Source organism: Protopterus annectens, chromosome 14.part0 (genome assembly GCF_019279795.1).
Source record: "Protopterus annectens isolate FY-2018-M chromosome 14.part0, PAN1.0, whole genome shotgun sequence".
Taxonomy (NCBI): Eukaryota; Metazoa; Chordata; order Ceratodontiformes; family Protopteridae; genus Protopterus; species Protopterus annectens.
The window spans coordinates 1,167,397,921-1,167,415,119 of NC_056748.1; positions in this window are offsets into that span (position 1 = coordinate 1,167,397,921).

The window sequence follows — 17,199 nt, forward strand, 5'->3', positions numbered from 1 at the left end:
AATCTATGAATTTAAGAATAGTTAAGTGCAAAATTTGTGAACCACACAGCCCCTGAGTGACATGCTCTGCAACACAGGGAGTTGGATCTGGGACTATAGTGCTCAGCATGGCTGCAGAGTCCCTGCCCCTTCTGCCAGTGCCGCCACAGATTTCTACCCCACCCAGCTGTGGGTGAATGAGGTTGATGCTGCTGTGCTGCACTTGGAGTGACGATCCCATGGGAGAGGAGGATGGTAAGGTAGTTGGACTGGGCAGTGGGGGCAGTACATTTCTGTCTGTTGAGGGGGAGGAGAAGACCCATGCTGTCCACTTAATTTAGGGGTCAAGTAAAATGAATGAGGGATCATAATGTCCATGTTATGCTATGTATTTTGTGTTTGTGAAGAAGGAATGCATTGCTGACACTTGAGATGTGAAGCACATTGTTAGGCATGCAGATGGAAACTCTCTGAGCAAGGGGACATACTCCATTTAAGTTTTTATTGCAGTTCTGTAGCAGTCTGAAATGTTGTTGTACTTGCAGTTGATGCAACTGTGTGTGCTGTTAAACCCCTTTTAGTCTGGTTACAGGTGACATTTAATCTAAGCATGGTCTTATTGTATTTGTGGGTTGAATGCCAAAGGTGCATAAATGATGTCTTGCTGGTAGGGGGCTTGCCTGCATTGATGGTGTACAGATTAGATGACTGCTTTATACTGAGAGTTTACCTGCAGTCTGCATCCACGCACTTTTGTATGCTGTAATAAACTATTATATACTGTCACTAGAATAATTTACAAGAGCTAATTTCCTTCCTGCTGGTGCAGGCTGCATCCTTATTAGCTGGTTGAAGATGGTTATTAAGTTGCTGAAGGCACATGTGCTAATTTCTTAAAGTACGGGTTTGCTTTAAAGAATGTCATCAATGCAAACTTTTCACTTGCATCTTAACATAATTAATAATTTGTCCGTGATTCTAATTACTGAAGTATTTATGTTTGCTCTATTTATTCTGCTTCTCATATTCATTCTGTTTCCCATTGTTTATTATGTTGCTAAATTGTTTGCAATCTACCTAAGTTATATTATGGGGGTGGGAGGTTGGCATAATGGTTAAGGTGTTTACCTTACACACAGAAGGTGCAGAGTTTGATTCTCACATGGGGTAATTGGCTAGGCTTAAAGTAGTCCAAAATGGCAGTTAGCCTAGTACTAACCTATGAACACTATTATGTGAATTTAAATTAACTTCATGTTATGCTTGTTCTATCAAGTACAGATAGTGACTGAAAAGAGTCAACAGACCAGCCCTCCTACTCAATCAACAGATACTTTATTTCATTTTAATGTATTAGTAATTATCAGGAAAATGTATGTTCCATTTATGTCCTGCAAAGCCAAAAATAATGGTGGGAGTGGGGCAAATGGCCAAAGACAAGAGACAGATTTTTAATTGCTCGTGTAATCACATATAGTTGCTAGAATAACAGGTTTTGCATTATTACATGTTTTCGAGGGATATGAAGTCTGAAATTGAAATGTCTGCAATTATTTATTATTTAGTGATTTCAGTCTTCATGTTTTTATCCCACAATTCCACAGGAGCGGGTGGGGTTACATGATTATGTGTACACATTTTATGTTAATCAGTGCTCCAATTTTTGGCCAGTTGTATCTACTTTTCATGGGCCTTTGTTCAGATTTTTGATGTATCCAGGTTGAGAGGTATGGAAACCAGTGCTTCATGTCCCTGCCCCAAGTAGCTAACACACACACACTCTTAAGATATAATTTTTACACACAGACACCTGGGAAAAGCTGGCACAGATTTACTAGCTATGCCTCCTTCTGTTCAGATTATATGGTAGTTTCACTGCCACCAGTCAGTTAGTATAAGGCTCCTGAAAAGGTATGCAATTATGCTGAATGAAGTTAATATTAATACAAATGGTAATGTTGTTCAAACAGCCAGGCTTTCAGGAGTGGCCAGAGTTATCACCAAATAAAAATGTGCAAATACTCTCAAAGCTTTAATGCTTTCTAAAACTTAAATATTTTCTGAAAAGGACCGGCCACAATGAGAAGTTTAAATATATTTAATAATAAACAATAAAAAAATGGAAATACTAAAGAACATGAAAATACTAAACATCTACTTACAGTAAACATCAGAATTTCAGCTACAGGGTATACTAAAATTAATACTGATGGAATGTTTCACACAGTTATAGAAAAACAGTATTTAGCTAGTTTCACTATCTTCTCCTAACTGATCTAGAGAATTACTGTTCCTACTTACTGAATATAGCAAAGCAAGATAAGTGAGTGGTCCTTGTTGTCAGAGCCAAGACAGAATACAGAATACTGCTGAGACTTCAGTCTCGTCAAATATTAAAACATTATTTATTGACAGAATGACATCACATATATCTGGCCATCTGACTGTTTCCCGCACTATCCACCATCACTAGAAGCTACCAGGGTTTAGCACCTGTGTGCTATAAAACACACAGAGCATTGCTCAGATGTGCTGCACCTGCTGGAATTCATAAAACCATAAACGCATTTCACTATTCCTATAGGACTACAACCTATTCTCTAGCACAGACATTGCATTTCTGGCTCAATTCAAAATTGTGGGATAACGTATTTATGCCTTAACTCATAAACTAATTTAATTTCAAGAATATTTTACAAAAGTTCAAGCTCAAGATGTAATAATAAAAGGAAGAGAACCATAAATAACTAATTTAAATTATATTATTTATAGTTCTCTTCATTTTATTATTTATTTTATATGTTTTGTATTTGATTATGCAGTATGTTTTGTAGATAAGAGTTTTTTTTATATGCTGTTTGCATTTTATTGTTTGTGGGACCTGTAAATCTTGAGCTTATCTCTGGTTACATTGTATTCTTTCACATTTGTGCAAGGATTATTTTGATTGTGTTAGATCGTTTTCTTGGAGTGCAGATGATTAGTGGGTTCAGTTTGAATGGAGGTTATGTGTTTATTTAAGTGATTGCTTTTAAGTAGGTTTATATGGTCTGAAGGAGAGATTTATGTTGTGAAAGCACATTTTACTGTTTATAATAACGTTTGCATAGTTTTTTCCAGCTGTGCATCAGTGCTTTTATTACATTTTTATTTGTATTTTTTGTTTTATAGTACCATTTGCCATTCATGAACCCGATATATTGTTTTATTAATTTGATGTGGGCTGCATTTGTTTGTATAACTATGGTATTGAGAGCATGCAATTTGAGTTTGTGTGCAGTTGAATTCTTGCTTTGATTGGCAAATCTTTGTGACGGGAGTTCAGGCTAATTATGAAGGTATAGTGGAATCATTCATATAATTGAGCCTTCCCTGCTATATCTTGGTCTTATAATAATAAGGTTATTCTTTCTGGATCTTTCTTTTTATATAATTAGCTATCTGAGCTATTGTCCTGTTATTTTAATACAAGCTGCACCGGCTTTGAAAAGATGAAACTTGCTGTTCTGTATAACATTACTACCACAATGTCAGAAATACTCTTGGCAAACCTTTTATTGATGACCATTTGCTCTTTGGTAGGTAAACACCTGGTAGAATAATTTACTTGTTTTATCCTTTTAAAGGGAATATGCGGCTTCTCTTATTCAAATAACCTTCCTGGTCAATTTATGAAACATTGTAAAATCTACTGTAAGTGTTGCTGTTTATGTTTTATTGCCGAGTTTTTAGTATGCAACGTTGGGTTCAATATTCATTATAAAGCATTGCAGATACCTTGGAGCCAGTCATTATGTGGCTACACAGCTTACTAATATGGCAGCAGCTGTAAGACAAAACAGTACCATGTGACATTCCATATGCACATTAGGCACTTCACAAAATTATACTATACTATACTATACTATACTATACTATACTATACTATACTATACTATACTATATATACTATACTATACTATACCTTACATTGCTCCCCTTAAGTTAAAGGCATTCAGAGTTATACACCAAATAATAAATATTCTAACTTGTACCACTCTAAGGGCATCAGATGGTATACATTCAAACTCTTCACATGTAAATGCAGAGATATAGCAACAACGTAATTATTTTCATTACGCAAGTGATTACATAAATTTAAGTCCTTGCTTCCCAAAAGAGGTTACAAAGTCATTTCATGTGGGTGAATTTTTGATTGGTCTTCTGTATCTAATTACTTTACAATGTCTGGCATTTGAAAAGGTCACAGTTTGTTCAACAGTCACATCAGATAAGGTGTTATATTCAAGTACTTCGGTTACAGCCAGTGATTCAGATGATCCAGTGACTGATACTAGGTCAGGATCAAGGTAACTGTCCATTTCTGACACACTTTCTTTAAATGGTGCATGGGTCACTTCTTGGTTATGACTGTTCTGTGCTGGTATTCTCTCTAAAACTTCAGTAGTCTGAGTTGAGTACAATCCTGTTTACAATTACACCTGTGCCTCAGGCCACATCTGTTTTTTGGATTGCAGGACCTTAGTAATCTATCCACAAGTTTGCTGCTGCTCTAACTGCTTGTTGAATGGGTTTTTGAATTCTGAAAATTTCTCCATGTTTCAGGATTGAGTGTTTCAGCAGATTAGTTGTAATATAGTTTCTGTTATTGTAATGCCCCACCTTTTAGCTGCAGGGGCGGCTCGTGCTATAGGACTGCAGGACTGCAGCCCCCCCCCACCTGTAGAAAGAAAAAAGAAAAGAATAAATAAAATTGCGAGTCCCCCCATCTGTAGAAAGAAAGAAAAAAAATTGTGAGTCCCAGAACTCCACTCATGCATGTTTGGAGTTCCTGGTACTCAAAACTCCAGACTGCTGTGTTAGGTAGTCTGGATAGGGAAGAAAGGGATCTCCACCCTGCCAGCCCAGAGGTCTGTGTGTGATGACCGCACAGACCGGAAGGACACTGGACTGCATCGCCAGCTTGCTGGAGGCTCCAGCCTACTCTCGTCTCGTGGGGAAACCAGAACAGCTTACGCGGGCTGCTACGGAGGACGGACAGTTGATCTGTATAGAGTGGGCTGCTGCAGAGGACAGATTCAGGCTGCTATGGAGGACAAACAGATTTTGATCTGCTGCTATGGAGGAGGAGGATGAATGGAGTTTGATCTGCTGCTATGGAGGTTGGGTGTGTGATTCAGGACTGATCTGGCTGCTATGGAGGATGAATGGTGTGTGTGTGTGTGTGTGTGTGTGTGTGTGTGTGTGTGTGTGTGTAAAATTGCTACATACTGATGGCTAGAGAGAACACACGGTGGTGGGTAGAGAATACTCAGGCTTGAACCCTGTACCTTGGGTGCAGGTAGTAACTGCCTGAATTCCCTACCCACCACCATTTGTAAAAAGTTTGCAGATTTTTGCATCATATTTGGTTTGTACCTCATAAAATCTGTAGTTTCTGTTATGTTTGTTGTTCCAGGCAAAGTCAGTAGTGCAGTGGTGCACTGGTAGCATTGTTGCCTGACAACTATAGGTTCTCTGCTTTGATTCTTGGCTGGGGTGCTTTCTGTGTGGAGTCTGCATGTCTTCCCATCTTATAAAGACATGTGTCTGGAGTGTTTCTCCCTGCTCTGCTGAAAATTGGCTTTTTTTCCAAGTCAGACTTTCCTGGTTAACAACTGTTAAATAAAAATAACAGGCATTTGAATTTCAGACCTCATATTCTTCAGAAAGTACATGACCTTTTATTCTAGCAATTTTCTAAATTTATAACATGGATATTTGAAATTTGTCCTTATTTTTGAGACTGTATTCCCCCATTATTGGCTTTGTCCAGGTTTTTTGTGCTAAGGTTGAGAGCTATGGTGAGAACTGAATTCACTAAATGGTAGTCATTTAAGTTTCAGTCTTCCTCTCTTTCACAAAACAGCTGATTTGGCATAGTGGTATGTTGCTCTGACTGTTCTGCACAGGGTTCCCCTGGTTTCAAGACTTGACAGTGAAATGTGTGGTGGTAACACAGCATTTTATTGTAGCAGCTTTCCAACATTATACAAGCAATGTTTAAAACGTGTCCCTGGTTTTTGGGCTTTTGTCCCTCCCACAATAAATTTTGGCTTTTTCCAGACTTTTTGTGCTGCAGAGTTCAGAGATACAGCAGTGTGTTGAGTAGATTTTAAAAGGAGCTGAGAGCTGCAGGGGAACAAAAGTTTAGTACTGCTTATGGTGAGTCTGCTTGCGTTGTTAATAGCACAACAGGTAGGGTACTTGCTTTTGATGCAGAAGGCTGTGGGTGCTACTCCCACAATAGGTAGATGCATTGCTGATACTGTACTGTGTTGTAAATGGGGTGGATGCTGCAAGTCCTTTTTGGTGAAGATACCTAGTAACTATGAACCTGTTATCAGTTTGTCATCCATTTCCTACTGCGATATTACTAGCTTATCATTTTTTTAATGCAACATGGGCAATTTATTCCTCAAGGGCAACAACCACTTTATTTGTAGATGAAACAATGACATATAAAGTTGTTTGCTAGCAGCAACCTCTTCATTTGTTACAGATTTCTTTAATGTGGAATTATTTAGATGACTTTTACTTCTTTAGAGATTGTGCATATTTACTGATACTGGTGGACTCTAGAAGTTTGATTAGACTTTTATGATGGAAATGTTCTGAACTGGGCAGTTTTGTCATTATTGGTGTATTTTTTTCTTTCATTGTTTACTGGAAAAATGTTCAAAACAATAAATGTAAAATGCCCTTTAACAACTGTACTGTATTATACAAGGAATATAATTTAATACAATCAGGAAGGTGTATCAAAGAGCATGTGTATGCTTCGTGTTCAAGGGGCATATGATTTGAAAATAGCCCAAAGTTAATCTTTATCTGCCAATGGCAAAATGTATTTTCTTTGAATGTGGGTTTCATTGCTGTTTCAATGAATGTGAGTTTCAAGAGCAGAGAAGTTTTAATGCTAAGTCTATTTTCATTGTGAGACTGCATTGCTTTGTTTAGCAGATATCTATTAGGGTTTGTGCTGTAAAATGCAAAATAAAACTTTCAAATGAAATCCAAATCATTACAGAAGTAAAGCAGTATGCACATTACGGTGTTTATGGTAAATGGGGCAAAATAACCAAGGAATGGGACATTGGAATGGCTGTAGGGGGGAGGCTCCATTCGACCATGATTTTGTGAGGGGGAAAGGGCAGCAAACTCAGACAGCCCCGGCTGAACTGTACTGCTCAACTGTCCAGATTTTTGCAGATTGAATAGATTTTTGCTTCTTATTTTTGGTTTGTTCCTCATAAAATTTGTGGTTTTCTGGCAAATAATTTAGGAGTGAAGTCACTAAATAATGACAGACATTGATTTTCAGATGTTATAACCTTCAGAAAAATGCATGCTAAAGGAAGACCTGTTATTCTATCAACTGTCTTAAGTTTATAAAAGAGCAATTTTTAGAAGTGTTTGTATGTTCCTCCAATATATTTATTTGGCCTTGTTCAGATTTCCTGCATTAAGAGGTTGAGAGGTACGTGCAAATAAATCGCTTTATAGAATTAGGAATATCCAGACCTCTCAACTGTCCCCAATTTTGGCTCAAAATGTTGCTCTCCTCCTAATAACCCCTCCGCAAAAATGAAAATTTTGGAAGAAAACGTGGAGGGTTTACAATTATAAATAACTGTAATGATCAGAGGTATAGATTACTTTTATTTCAGAAATGCATGTAGATGCTCTTATTTTGTCAGCTGCTCAAGTTAACAGTATTAATATTAAAAAGGTGCCCCTTCTTTGACAGGTTCCCAGCTATATCATGTGGCAATTTTATATTTTTGCATCACATTTTTTGTCTGTTTTTCATAAAATTGTGGTTTTCTGCCAAATTAGTGGCAAATCATTAAAGATTGAAGTTAGAAAATAATGGCATACATTTGAGTTTCAGATTTCATACCCTTCGGAAAAATCATACTAATGCAAGACCTACTACTATTCTATTATCTTTCTAAGTTTATAAGAGCAATATTTAAAAATTGTCCTTATTGTTGGGCCTGAGTTCCACTTATATGTATGGCTTTGTCCAGATTTCTTGCTCTGTGGTTGAGAGGTATGAGTGTCAGAGCCATCACCATCAGCCAGAGACATTTCAAATTGTGACATACTTGTTGCACCCCACTCCCCCATGTAGTGACTCTGGATGTGTCCAAGCAAGGCAAGGAGCAGTTATGCAGTGTAAGTGTGCAGAGTATTCCCCCATCCAAGGTAGACACAAGTACGACAGTGGCTTTTCATCTGTCCTTGATTTTGCAGAATGTTCTGGTTTTCTGTCATATTTTTATACTGTTGATTTGTGCTTCTTATTATTCAGAAAATGCATGCTGTCACAGTGCCCTGTTGCTTTGTGTTTAAGTAGCAATGCTTTAATGACAATTGGGTAAGCTTGTCTGAGATTGTAAGATGCAAGTGACCTTTAATATACTGTTAAATAATTACCAACACTGAAAGCCTTTTTGTCATTGCCATGCAGAGAATATTTACATAACTAGATAATATACAAGCCTCATGTATTGAAATGCATATGACAGTATTTGTAATAAAGGACAGGATTACATTATTTTCAGAAGCTCATTACATTTGTTAGAGATTTGCAGTCATCTTTGCAGGCTTTACCCGTAAACTAAACAAAATGGCACTCTATCATGTGTGGTCCATAACCTGTGCAGTAATCCTTTAAGCAATTTATCTTGAGCTTGTTTGTTATTTATTTTTTACTTTGATCATGTTTTCCCCATGAAACAAGTAGTTTCTGTAAGGCAGCAGTTCTTTTTTGGATAAGAAACATTTTTACAAGTGGGAGGATCACAGAGATTTCTACTTTCAGCATGTTACTTGGTACTTTTATAAAGCTGAATATAAGTTATAATTAGAACTGCAGTGCAAGGAGAAGCATGTTTTTTATACTTGATTTTGACTAGTATTCCAGTAATGTATTTAAAAAGTAATTTATTTTTTCATGCCTCACAACCTTTTTGTTTCCATCTAGATATTAAGTAAGCTGTCATGTAGCCAATGGATTGAAATATATTTTTTTCTTCTACACTTCATTTTGTCTTGATTGAACTCTCGTAATGATGGTTTGGCACCCAGGGCAGCGTATTTAATTAAAGTTCCAGTTGCTGTGCTTTTGAGCATAGCCCACCCCTTTCTAGCTGGCCACACCCCTTCCCATTGGCCCCACCCATTCAGCTGTCTCATGCAGCCCCCCTTTAATTTGAAGTCACCAGCCACCACTGTTTAGCGGGTAATCAAAGAGCCTCAATCCTCACCACTGGCACCCATGGGGAACATTCACTGGGAGGATAACAGGTACATACTCAGCATACTCGGTATTTTCTCACAGCATCAAGTACAATCAAGCATGTGGAGCAAACTGTCAGTCCAGGGCTGATTTCTCCTCTTTTTCCAGATCCCCAGTAAGACTCCCCACTGGCATAGCTATAGAGTTGAGATCTCAGCTGAGTGTCAAAGCCAAGACTTCCAGCACCCTTTCTATCCAACCAGTGCTTTGTGTCCCTGCCTAAGTAGCTGACACACACACTCTTGGAGATTTGATACACACACACACACACACACACACACACACACACACACACCTGGGAAAGGCTGTCACAGATTTACTAGCTATGCCCACTTCTGCCCAAACTATAAGGTAGTTACCACTGCCAGCACACACTCCTGCCAGCTACCTTAAGGCCTTTACATGAGTAACCAATATACTGAATGAAATTAATATTAATACAAAGGGTAGTCTGACTAAGAGCAAGGCTATTAGGAGTGGTCCACACAAAGTTACTAAATAAATATGCAAATACCCTCAAAACTTAAATATCTCTAAAAAGATCAGCCACAATGAAAGGTTTAAAATATATTTAATAATAAATAATACAAGAACAAAACAAAACTAAATATCTATTCACAATGACATCACAGTTCGAAATCACTGGAAATATTAAAATAACAGTGAAGGACAGACATAAATAAAGAAAAACAATATCTAAACTAAGCTTCACTATATTCCTGACTGAATTTAAGAGAATCACTATTCCCTACTTACTTAATAGAGCAAGGCAGATGATGTGGTGAATGGTCCTTCTTGTTGTCAGGCCTAAAACAGAATACAGAATGCTCTACAATCTGAGATTACTCTCAGTAAAATATAATATCCAAGATGACTTGCAGAATGACTTCTCCTGGTCACCTGACTCTAGGTTCACACAATATCTCCTTTTGAAGTTTGAGACAGGACTTTAGCAGACTGCTACAATACACATTTAGAGATTTTATGGCAATGCCAGGAGCCAGAAACATTTATAACACTTCCCCACTTCTTTACAAAAACTAACAGATAATTGCTAAGATTCATGTAGGCAGGTATCTGCTAAACTGACATGCATGGTTGGATCCCTTATATCTAAGGCAGTTGTTTGTATATGCTTTTGTTAGGTTACAAACTTGCTAGCATTATGCATCAGCCTATCTTTCTGAGACATGCATATACTTTGATATCAGCCTGTACTTTTTTCTGCTGTTACACAGATAATACAAACTCTTTTAAGACAAGTCTTTTTTAAATTAACTTCATGTTATGTTTGTTCTATTAAGTTCAGATTGTGACTGAAAAGAGTCAACAGACCAGCCCCCCCCCCCCCCCACTCGGTCAACAGATAATTTATTTCATTTTAATGTATTAGTAATTATCAAAAAAATGTATGCTCCATTTATGTCCCACAAAGCCAAAAATAATGGTGGGATAAAGGGCCAAAAATTGAGACAGATTTTAAATATTGCTCCTGTAATCTCATATAATTGATAGAATAACAGGTTTTGCATTATTACATGTTTTGGAGGGATATGAAGTCTGAAACTTGAAATGTCTGCAATATATTTAGCGACTTCATAGGTTCATAGGTAGGTACTAGGCTATTGGCCCTAGGGCCTATATAAGCCTAGCCAAAAAAATGTACCCTAGATTTCGCCACCCAAGAAAATTATTTTCCTGTGCCCCTGTCAGTCTTCATGTTGGTATCCCACAATTCCACAGGAGCAGGTGGGGTTACATGATTATCTATTCAAATTTTATGTTAATCAGTGCTCCAATTTTTGGCCAGTTGTATCTACTTTTCATGGGCCTTTGACCAGATTTTTGATGTATCCAAGTTGAGATGTATGGAAACCAGTGCTTCATGTCCTTGCCACAAGACGCTGACACACACACACTCTCTTGAGATATAATTGTCACGCACAAACACCTGGGAAAGGCTGGCACAGATTTACTAGCTATTCCATCTTCTGTCCAGATTATATAGTAGTTTCACTGCCACCAGTCAGTTACTATAAGACTCCTGAAAAGGTATGCAATTATGCTGAATGAAATTAATATTAATACAAATGGTTGATCAAGCAGCCAGGCTTTCAGGAGTGGCCAGAGTTATCACCAAATAAATATATGCAAATACACTCAAAGCTTAAATACTTTCTAAAACTTAAATATTTTCTAAAAAGGACCAGCCACAATGAGAAGTTTAAATATATTTAATAATAAACAATAAACATGAAAATACTAAAGAACACGAAAATACTAAACATCTATTTACAGTAAACATCAGAATTTCAGATATAGGGAATATTAAAATTAATATTGATGGAAAGTTTCACACAGTTATAGAAAAACAGTATTTAGCTAGTCTCACTATCTTCTCCTAACTGATCTAGAGAATTACTGTTCCTACTTACTGAATAGAGAAAAGAAAGATAAGTGAGTGGTCCTTGTTGTCAGATCCAAGACAGAATGCTGCTGAGACTTCAGTCTCCTCAAATATTAAAACATTATTTATTGACAGAATGACATCACATATATCTGGTCATCTGACTCTGCTTCCCACACTATCCACCATCACTAGAAGCTACCAGGGTTTAGCACCTGTGTACTATAATACACACAGAGCATTGCTCAGATGTGCTGCACCTGCCGGAAGTCATAAAACCATAAACCCACTTCACTATTCCTACAGGAGCTACAACCTATTCTCTAGCACAGACATTGCATTTCTGGCTCCATTCAAAATTGTGGGATAACATATTTATGCCTTAACTCATAAACTAATTTAATTTCAAGACTATTTTGCAAAGTACAAGCTCAAGATGCAATAATAAAAGGAAGAGAACCATAAATAACTAATGTAAATTATATTATTTATGGTTCTCTTCTTTTTATTATTTTATATTTTTTTATTTGATCATGCAGTATGTTTTGTAGATAATATTTGTATATGCTGTTTGCATTTTACTGTTAGTGGGACCTTTAAATCTTCAGCCTATATCTGGTTACACTGTATTCTTTCACATTTGTGCAAGGATTATTTTGATTGTGTTAGATAGTTTTCTTGGAGTGCAGATGATTAGTGGGTTCAGTTTGAATGGAGGTTAAGTGTTTATTTAACTGATTGCTTTTTGAGTAGGTTTATATATGGTCTGAAGAAGCAATTTATATTGTGAAAGCGCTAACCTGTCTGTTTTACTGTTTATAATAAAGTTTGCATAGTTTTTATCCAGCTGTGCCACAGTACTTTTATTACATTTTTGTTTACTTGTATTTTTTGTTTTACAGTACCATTTGTCACTTGTGAACCCGATGTATTGTTTTATTAATTTGATGTGGGCTGCATTTGTTTGTATAACTATGGTATTGAGAGCATGCAATTTGAGTTTGTGTGCAGTTGAATTCTTGCATTGATTGACAAATCTTTGTGACTAGAGTTCAGGCTAATCATGAAGGTATAGTGGAATCATTCATATGATTGAGCCTTCCCTGCTATATCTCGGTCTTATTATAAAAAGGTAATTCTTTCTGGATCTTTCTTTTTATATAATTAGCTATCTGAGCCATTGCCCTATTATTTTAATACAAACTGCACTGGCTTTGAAAAGATGAAACTTGCTGTTCTGTATAGCATTACTACCACAATGTCAGAAATTCTCTTGGCAAACCTTTTATTGATGACCGTTTGTTCTTTAGTGCATATAGACCTGGTGGAATATTTTTCTTGTTTTATCCATTTTAAAGGGAACATGCAGCTTCTCTTATTCAGATAACCTTCCTGGTCAATCTATGAAACATTGTAAAATCTACTGTAAGTTTTGCTGTTTATGTTTTATTGCCGAGTTTTTAGTATGCAACGTTGGGTTCAATATTCATTATAAAGCATTGCAGAGACCTTGGAGACTGTCATTATGTGGCTACACAGCTTACTAATATGGCAGCAGCTGTAAGACAAAACAGTACCATGTGACATTCCATATACACATTAGGCACTTCACAAAATTATACTATACTATACTATACCTTACATTGCTCCCCTTAAGTTAAAGGCATTCACAGTTATACACCAAATAATCAATATTCTAACCAGTACCATTCTAAGAGCATTAGGTGGTACATATTCATAGTCTACACATGTAAATGCAGAGATATAGCAACAACATAATTATTTTCATTACGCAAGTGATTACATAAATTTAAGTCCTTGCTTCCCTAAAGAGGTTACAAAGTCATTTCATGTGGGTGAATTTTTGATTGGTCTTCTGTATCTCTTTACTTTACAATGTTTGGCAGTTGAAGAGGTCACAGTTTGTTCAACAGTCACATCAGATAAGATGTTATATTCAGGTACTTCAGTTACAGCCAGTGATTCAGATGATCCAGTGACTGATACTAGGTCAGGATCAAGGTAACTGTCTATTTCTGAAATGCTTTATTTAAATGGCACATGGGTCACTTCTTGGTTATATCTGTCCTGTACTGGTATTCTCTCTAAAACTTCAGTAGTCTGAGTTGAGTACAATCCTGTTTACAATTACACCCGTGCCTCAGGCCACATCTGGTTTTTGGATTGCAGGACCTTAGTAATCTATCTATCTTAATCTACCACAAGTTTGTTGCTGCTCTAACTGCTTGTTGAATGGGTTTTTGAATTTTGAAAATTTCTCCATGTTTCAGGATAGAGAGTGTTTCAGCAGATTAGTTGTAATATAGTTTCTGTTATTGTAATGTCCCACCTTTTGGCGGGTAATCAAGGAGCCTCAATCCTTACCACTGGCACCCATGGGGAACATTCACTGGGAGGATAACAGGTACATACTCAGCATACTCAGTATTTCCAGATGCAACTCTCAGCATCAAGTACAATGAAGCACGTGGGGCACACTGTCAGTCCAGGACTGGTTTCTCTTATTTCTCCAGATCTAATAGGACTTCCCACTGGCATAGCTATAGTGTTGAGATTTCAGCTGAGTGTCCAAGCCAAGAACTCCAGCACCCTTTCTATCCAACCAGTGCTTTGTGTCCCTGCCTAAGTAGCTGACACACACACATACACACACACACTCTTGGAGATTTGATTTACACACACACACACACACACACACACACACCTGGGAAAGGCTGGCACAGTTTTACTAGCTATGCCCACTTCTGCCCAGACTATAAGGTAGTTACCATGGCCAGCGCACACTCCAGCCAGCTACCTTAATGCCTTTACATGGGTAACCAATATACTGAATAAAATTTATATTAATGCAAAGGGTAGTTTGACCAAGAGCAAGGTTATTAGGAGTGGTCCACACAGTGTCACCAAATAAATATGCAAATCCTCTCAAAACTTAAATATCTCTACAAAGATCAGCCGCAATGAAAGGTTTAAAATATATTAATAATAAACAATAAAAGAACAAGACAATACTAAATATATATTCACAGTGACATCACAGTTCAAAATCACAGGAAATATTTAAAATAACAGTGAAGGACAGACACAGACAAATAAAGAAAAACAATATCTAAACTAAACTTCACTATATTCCTGAATGAATCTAAGAGAATTGCTATTCCCTACTTACTTAATAGAGCAAGGCAGATAATGTGATGAATGGTCCTTCTTGTTGTCAGGCCCAATACTGGATACAGAATGCTCTATATTCTGAGATTACTCTCTGTAAAATATAATATCCAAGATGACTTGCAGAATGACTTCATCTGGTCACCTGACTCTAGGTTCACACAATATCTCATTTTGAAGTTTGAGGCAGGACTTTAGCATACTGCTACAATACACATTTAGAGATTTTATGGCAATTACAGGAGCCAGAAACATTTGTAACACATCCCCACTTCTTTACAAAAACTAACATATAATGTCTTCTCTCAAACCTACCTGCTCCAGGTGTACTCAACACTGTGGGGTGCCATTTAGAGATTTAACAGCTTATTTCCAATTCCCTTATTCTTCTTAAAATAAGTCAGCTTGTTAACCATTGCTGTGCCAATGTCTTCTATTGAAACATAGAGATTTAATTCAGCTACCATAATACATGCACATTTCTCTTCATTTCAGCAGGGAGCACTGTTGATACATTTTAACACAATTAACACAAGTAGAGCTCACAAATACTTTTTCTGCACAAGCATTTGTACAGATCAGATTGATATACTAATGACATACAATTATTTATAAAATTCAAGCTAGCTGTGCTGGCACAAGTCATACAACCACTGCCCTACTTTTCTCTGGCATGGCTGGAAGTGCCTCCTATTGTCACTGATATTTTTGAGCTTTCTGCAAGATTGATTTCACTTTTTGTATTTTCTCAGGTTAAAGTGAAGTACAGACGAGGTAACTAACTTTGTCTTCATTCTTCTTCCCATCAAAGAACTGGGTAAAAATCAACAAACTAATTGTAATGAAGTGTTTCTATACTTAAGCAGGTCTGGAGGACAATCCTGCCTTGAGCTAACAGTGCATGTTTTAATTATGATTTGGCAGTCTGTGTGAATCTTTCATCCTACCCACTGGGTTGCTGCTTGCTGAAGAGTGAACTTCTTGACTGACAAATTGCAGGCTAGTCTTGGAAATTGGGATATCAATAATTCCATGGCATGTTTTTTTTTATAAGTCTAATGACTAATTGTGAAGTGATATCTCATAATATGGTGACCTCTGGATACTTTAAATGATAGTAAGCACAATAGGATAATGTCATCAAAGTAAATAAGGCAGTAATTACTAGCCTATTTGATATTTCATGTGACCCAAAACATGTTAAAACCATAAACAGTGACATGCTCCTTGCATTTGAAATATTTTCAAGGGGTTGCAGAGATGTAATAACCCTTGTTCATTATCTCTTGGATATGGGGACATCTTGGAAGTCTTTGAGATTGGTTAGTGGGTACCTGTGTATGGTATTTAATGCAGTCTGATCTTCAGTCTAATTGGTAGTGTTTCAGTTTAAGCCTCTAAAATATTAACCACAATTTTTTACAAGGAAATTGCAGGATAACAGACAATTAATTTGATTATTTGTTAGCTGGGTTAATGAAGTGATCCTTATACCCTTGTCAAACACATACCATCAGTATTTACAAGACATCAAAACAAGTAACAGGATAATATAATAGCAGAATGCAATATGCTTAAGTAGAAAAGGGAATTTGCACTATACGTTATACACACAAATAACTCACATCATGCCACTTGCAATATGCCCATATTATAAAAGGAATCTATGCATGCATAAAGCATTGTAAATGTCTTCATTTTCATTAGCATGCCAGTGGAGACTCATGACAATAAGCAGCAACAAGAAAGCAACAAATTAAAGTAAACATTATACACAATAAATAATTATTATTATATATACCACTGTCTTAAACATAGTGAGATGAAAAAATATGAATTTATATTTGTTAACATGAAGTAAACTGCCTGACTTAAATTTCAGTACATATTAATAGCAATTGTAAGAATTGAAGAGGACTCCTAGTAGCTTAAATTGGTTGATAAATCCAAGAGTTGCACAGAAGAAATGCTATATATCAAGGATTATTTATGGGCAGCTTTTACAAAATATACTGCAGTTTGCCTCTGATCACATTAAATCTGGCAATATACCTAAACATTGACATTTGTAATAATAGTCATAATAATAATATTAATAATAATAATAATAATAATAATAATAATAATAATAATAATAATAATAATAATAAAGTAATGCTTTACTTTATACTTTAATTATGGCACATCTGTCATGAGGTATGCAATTATTCCGGATCCAGCATTCTAAAGATTGGCTTAGTCACAGCAGGCAATGAGGATCATCTCAAAGTAGGATCTG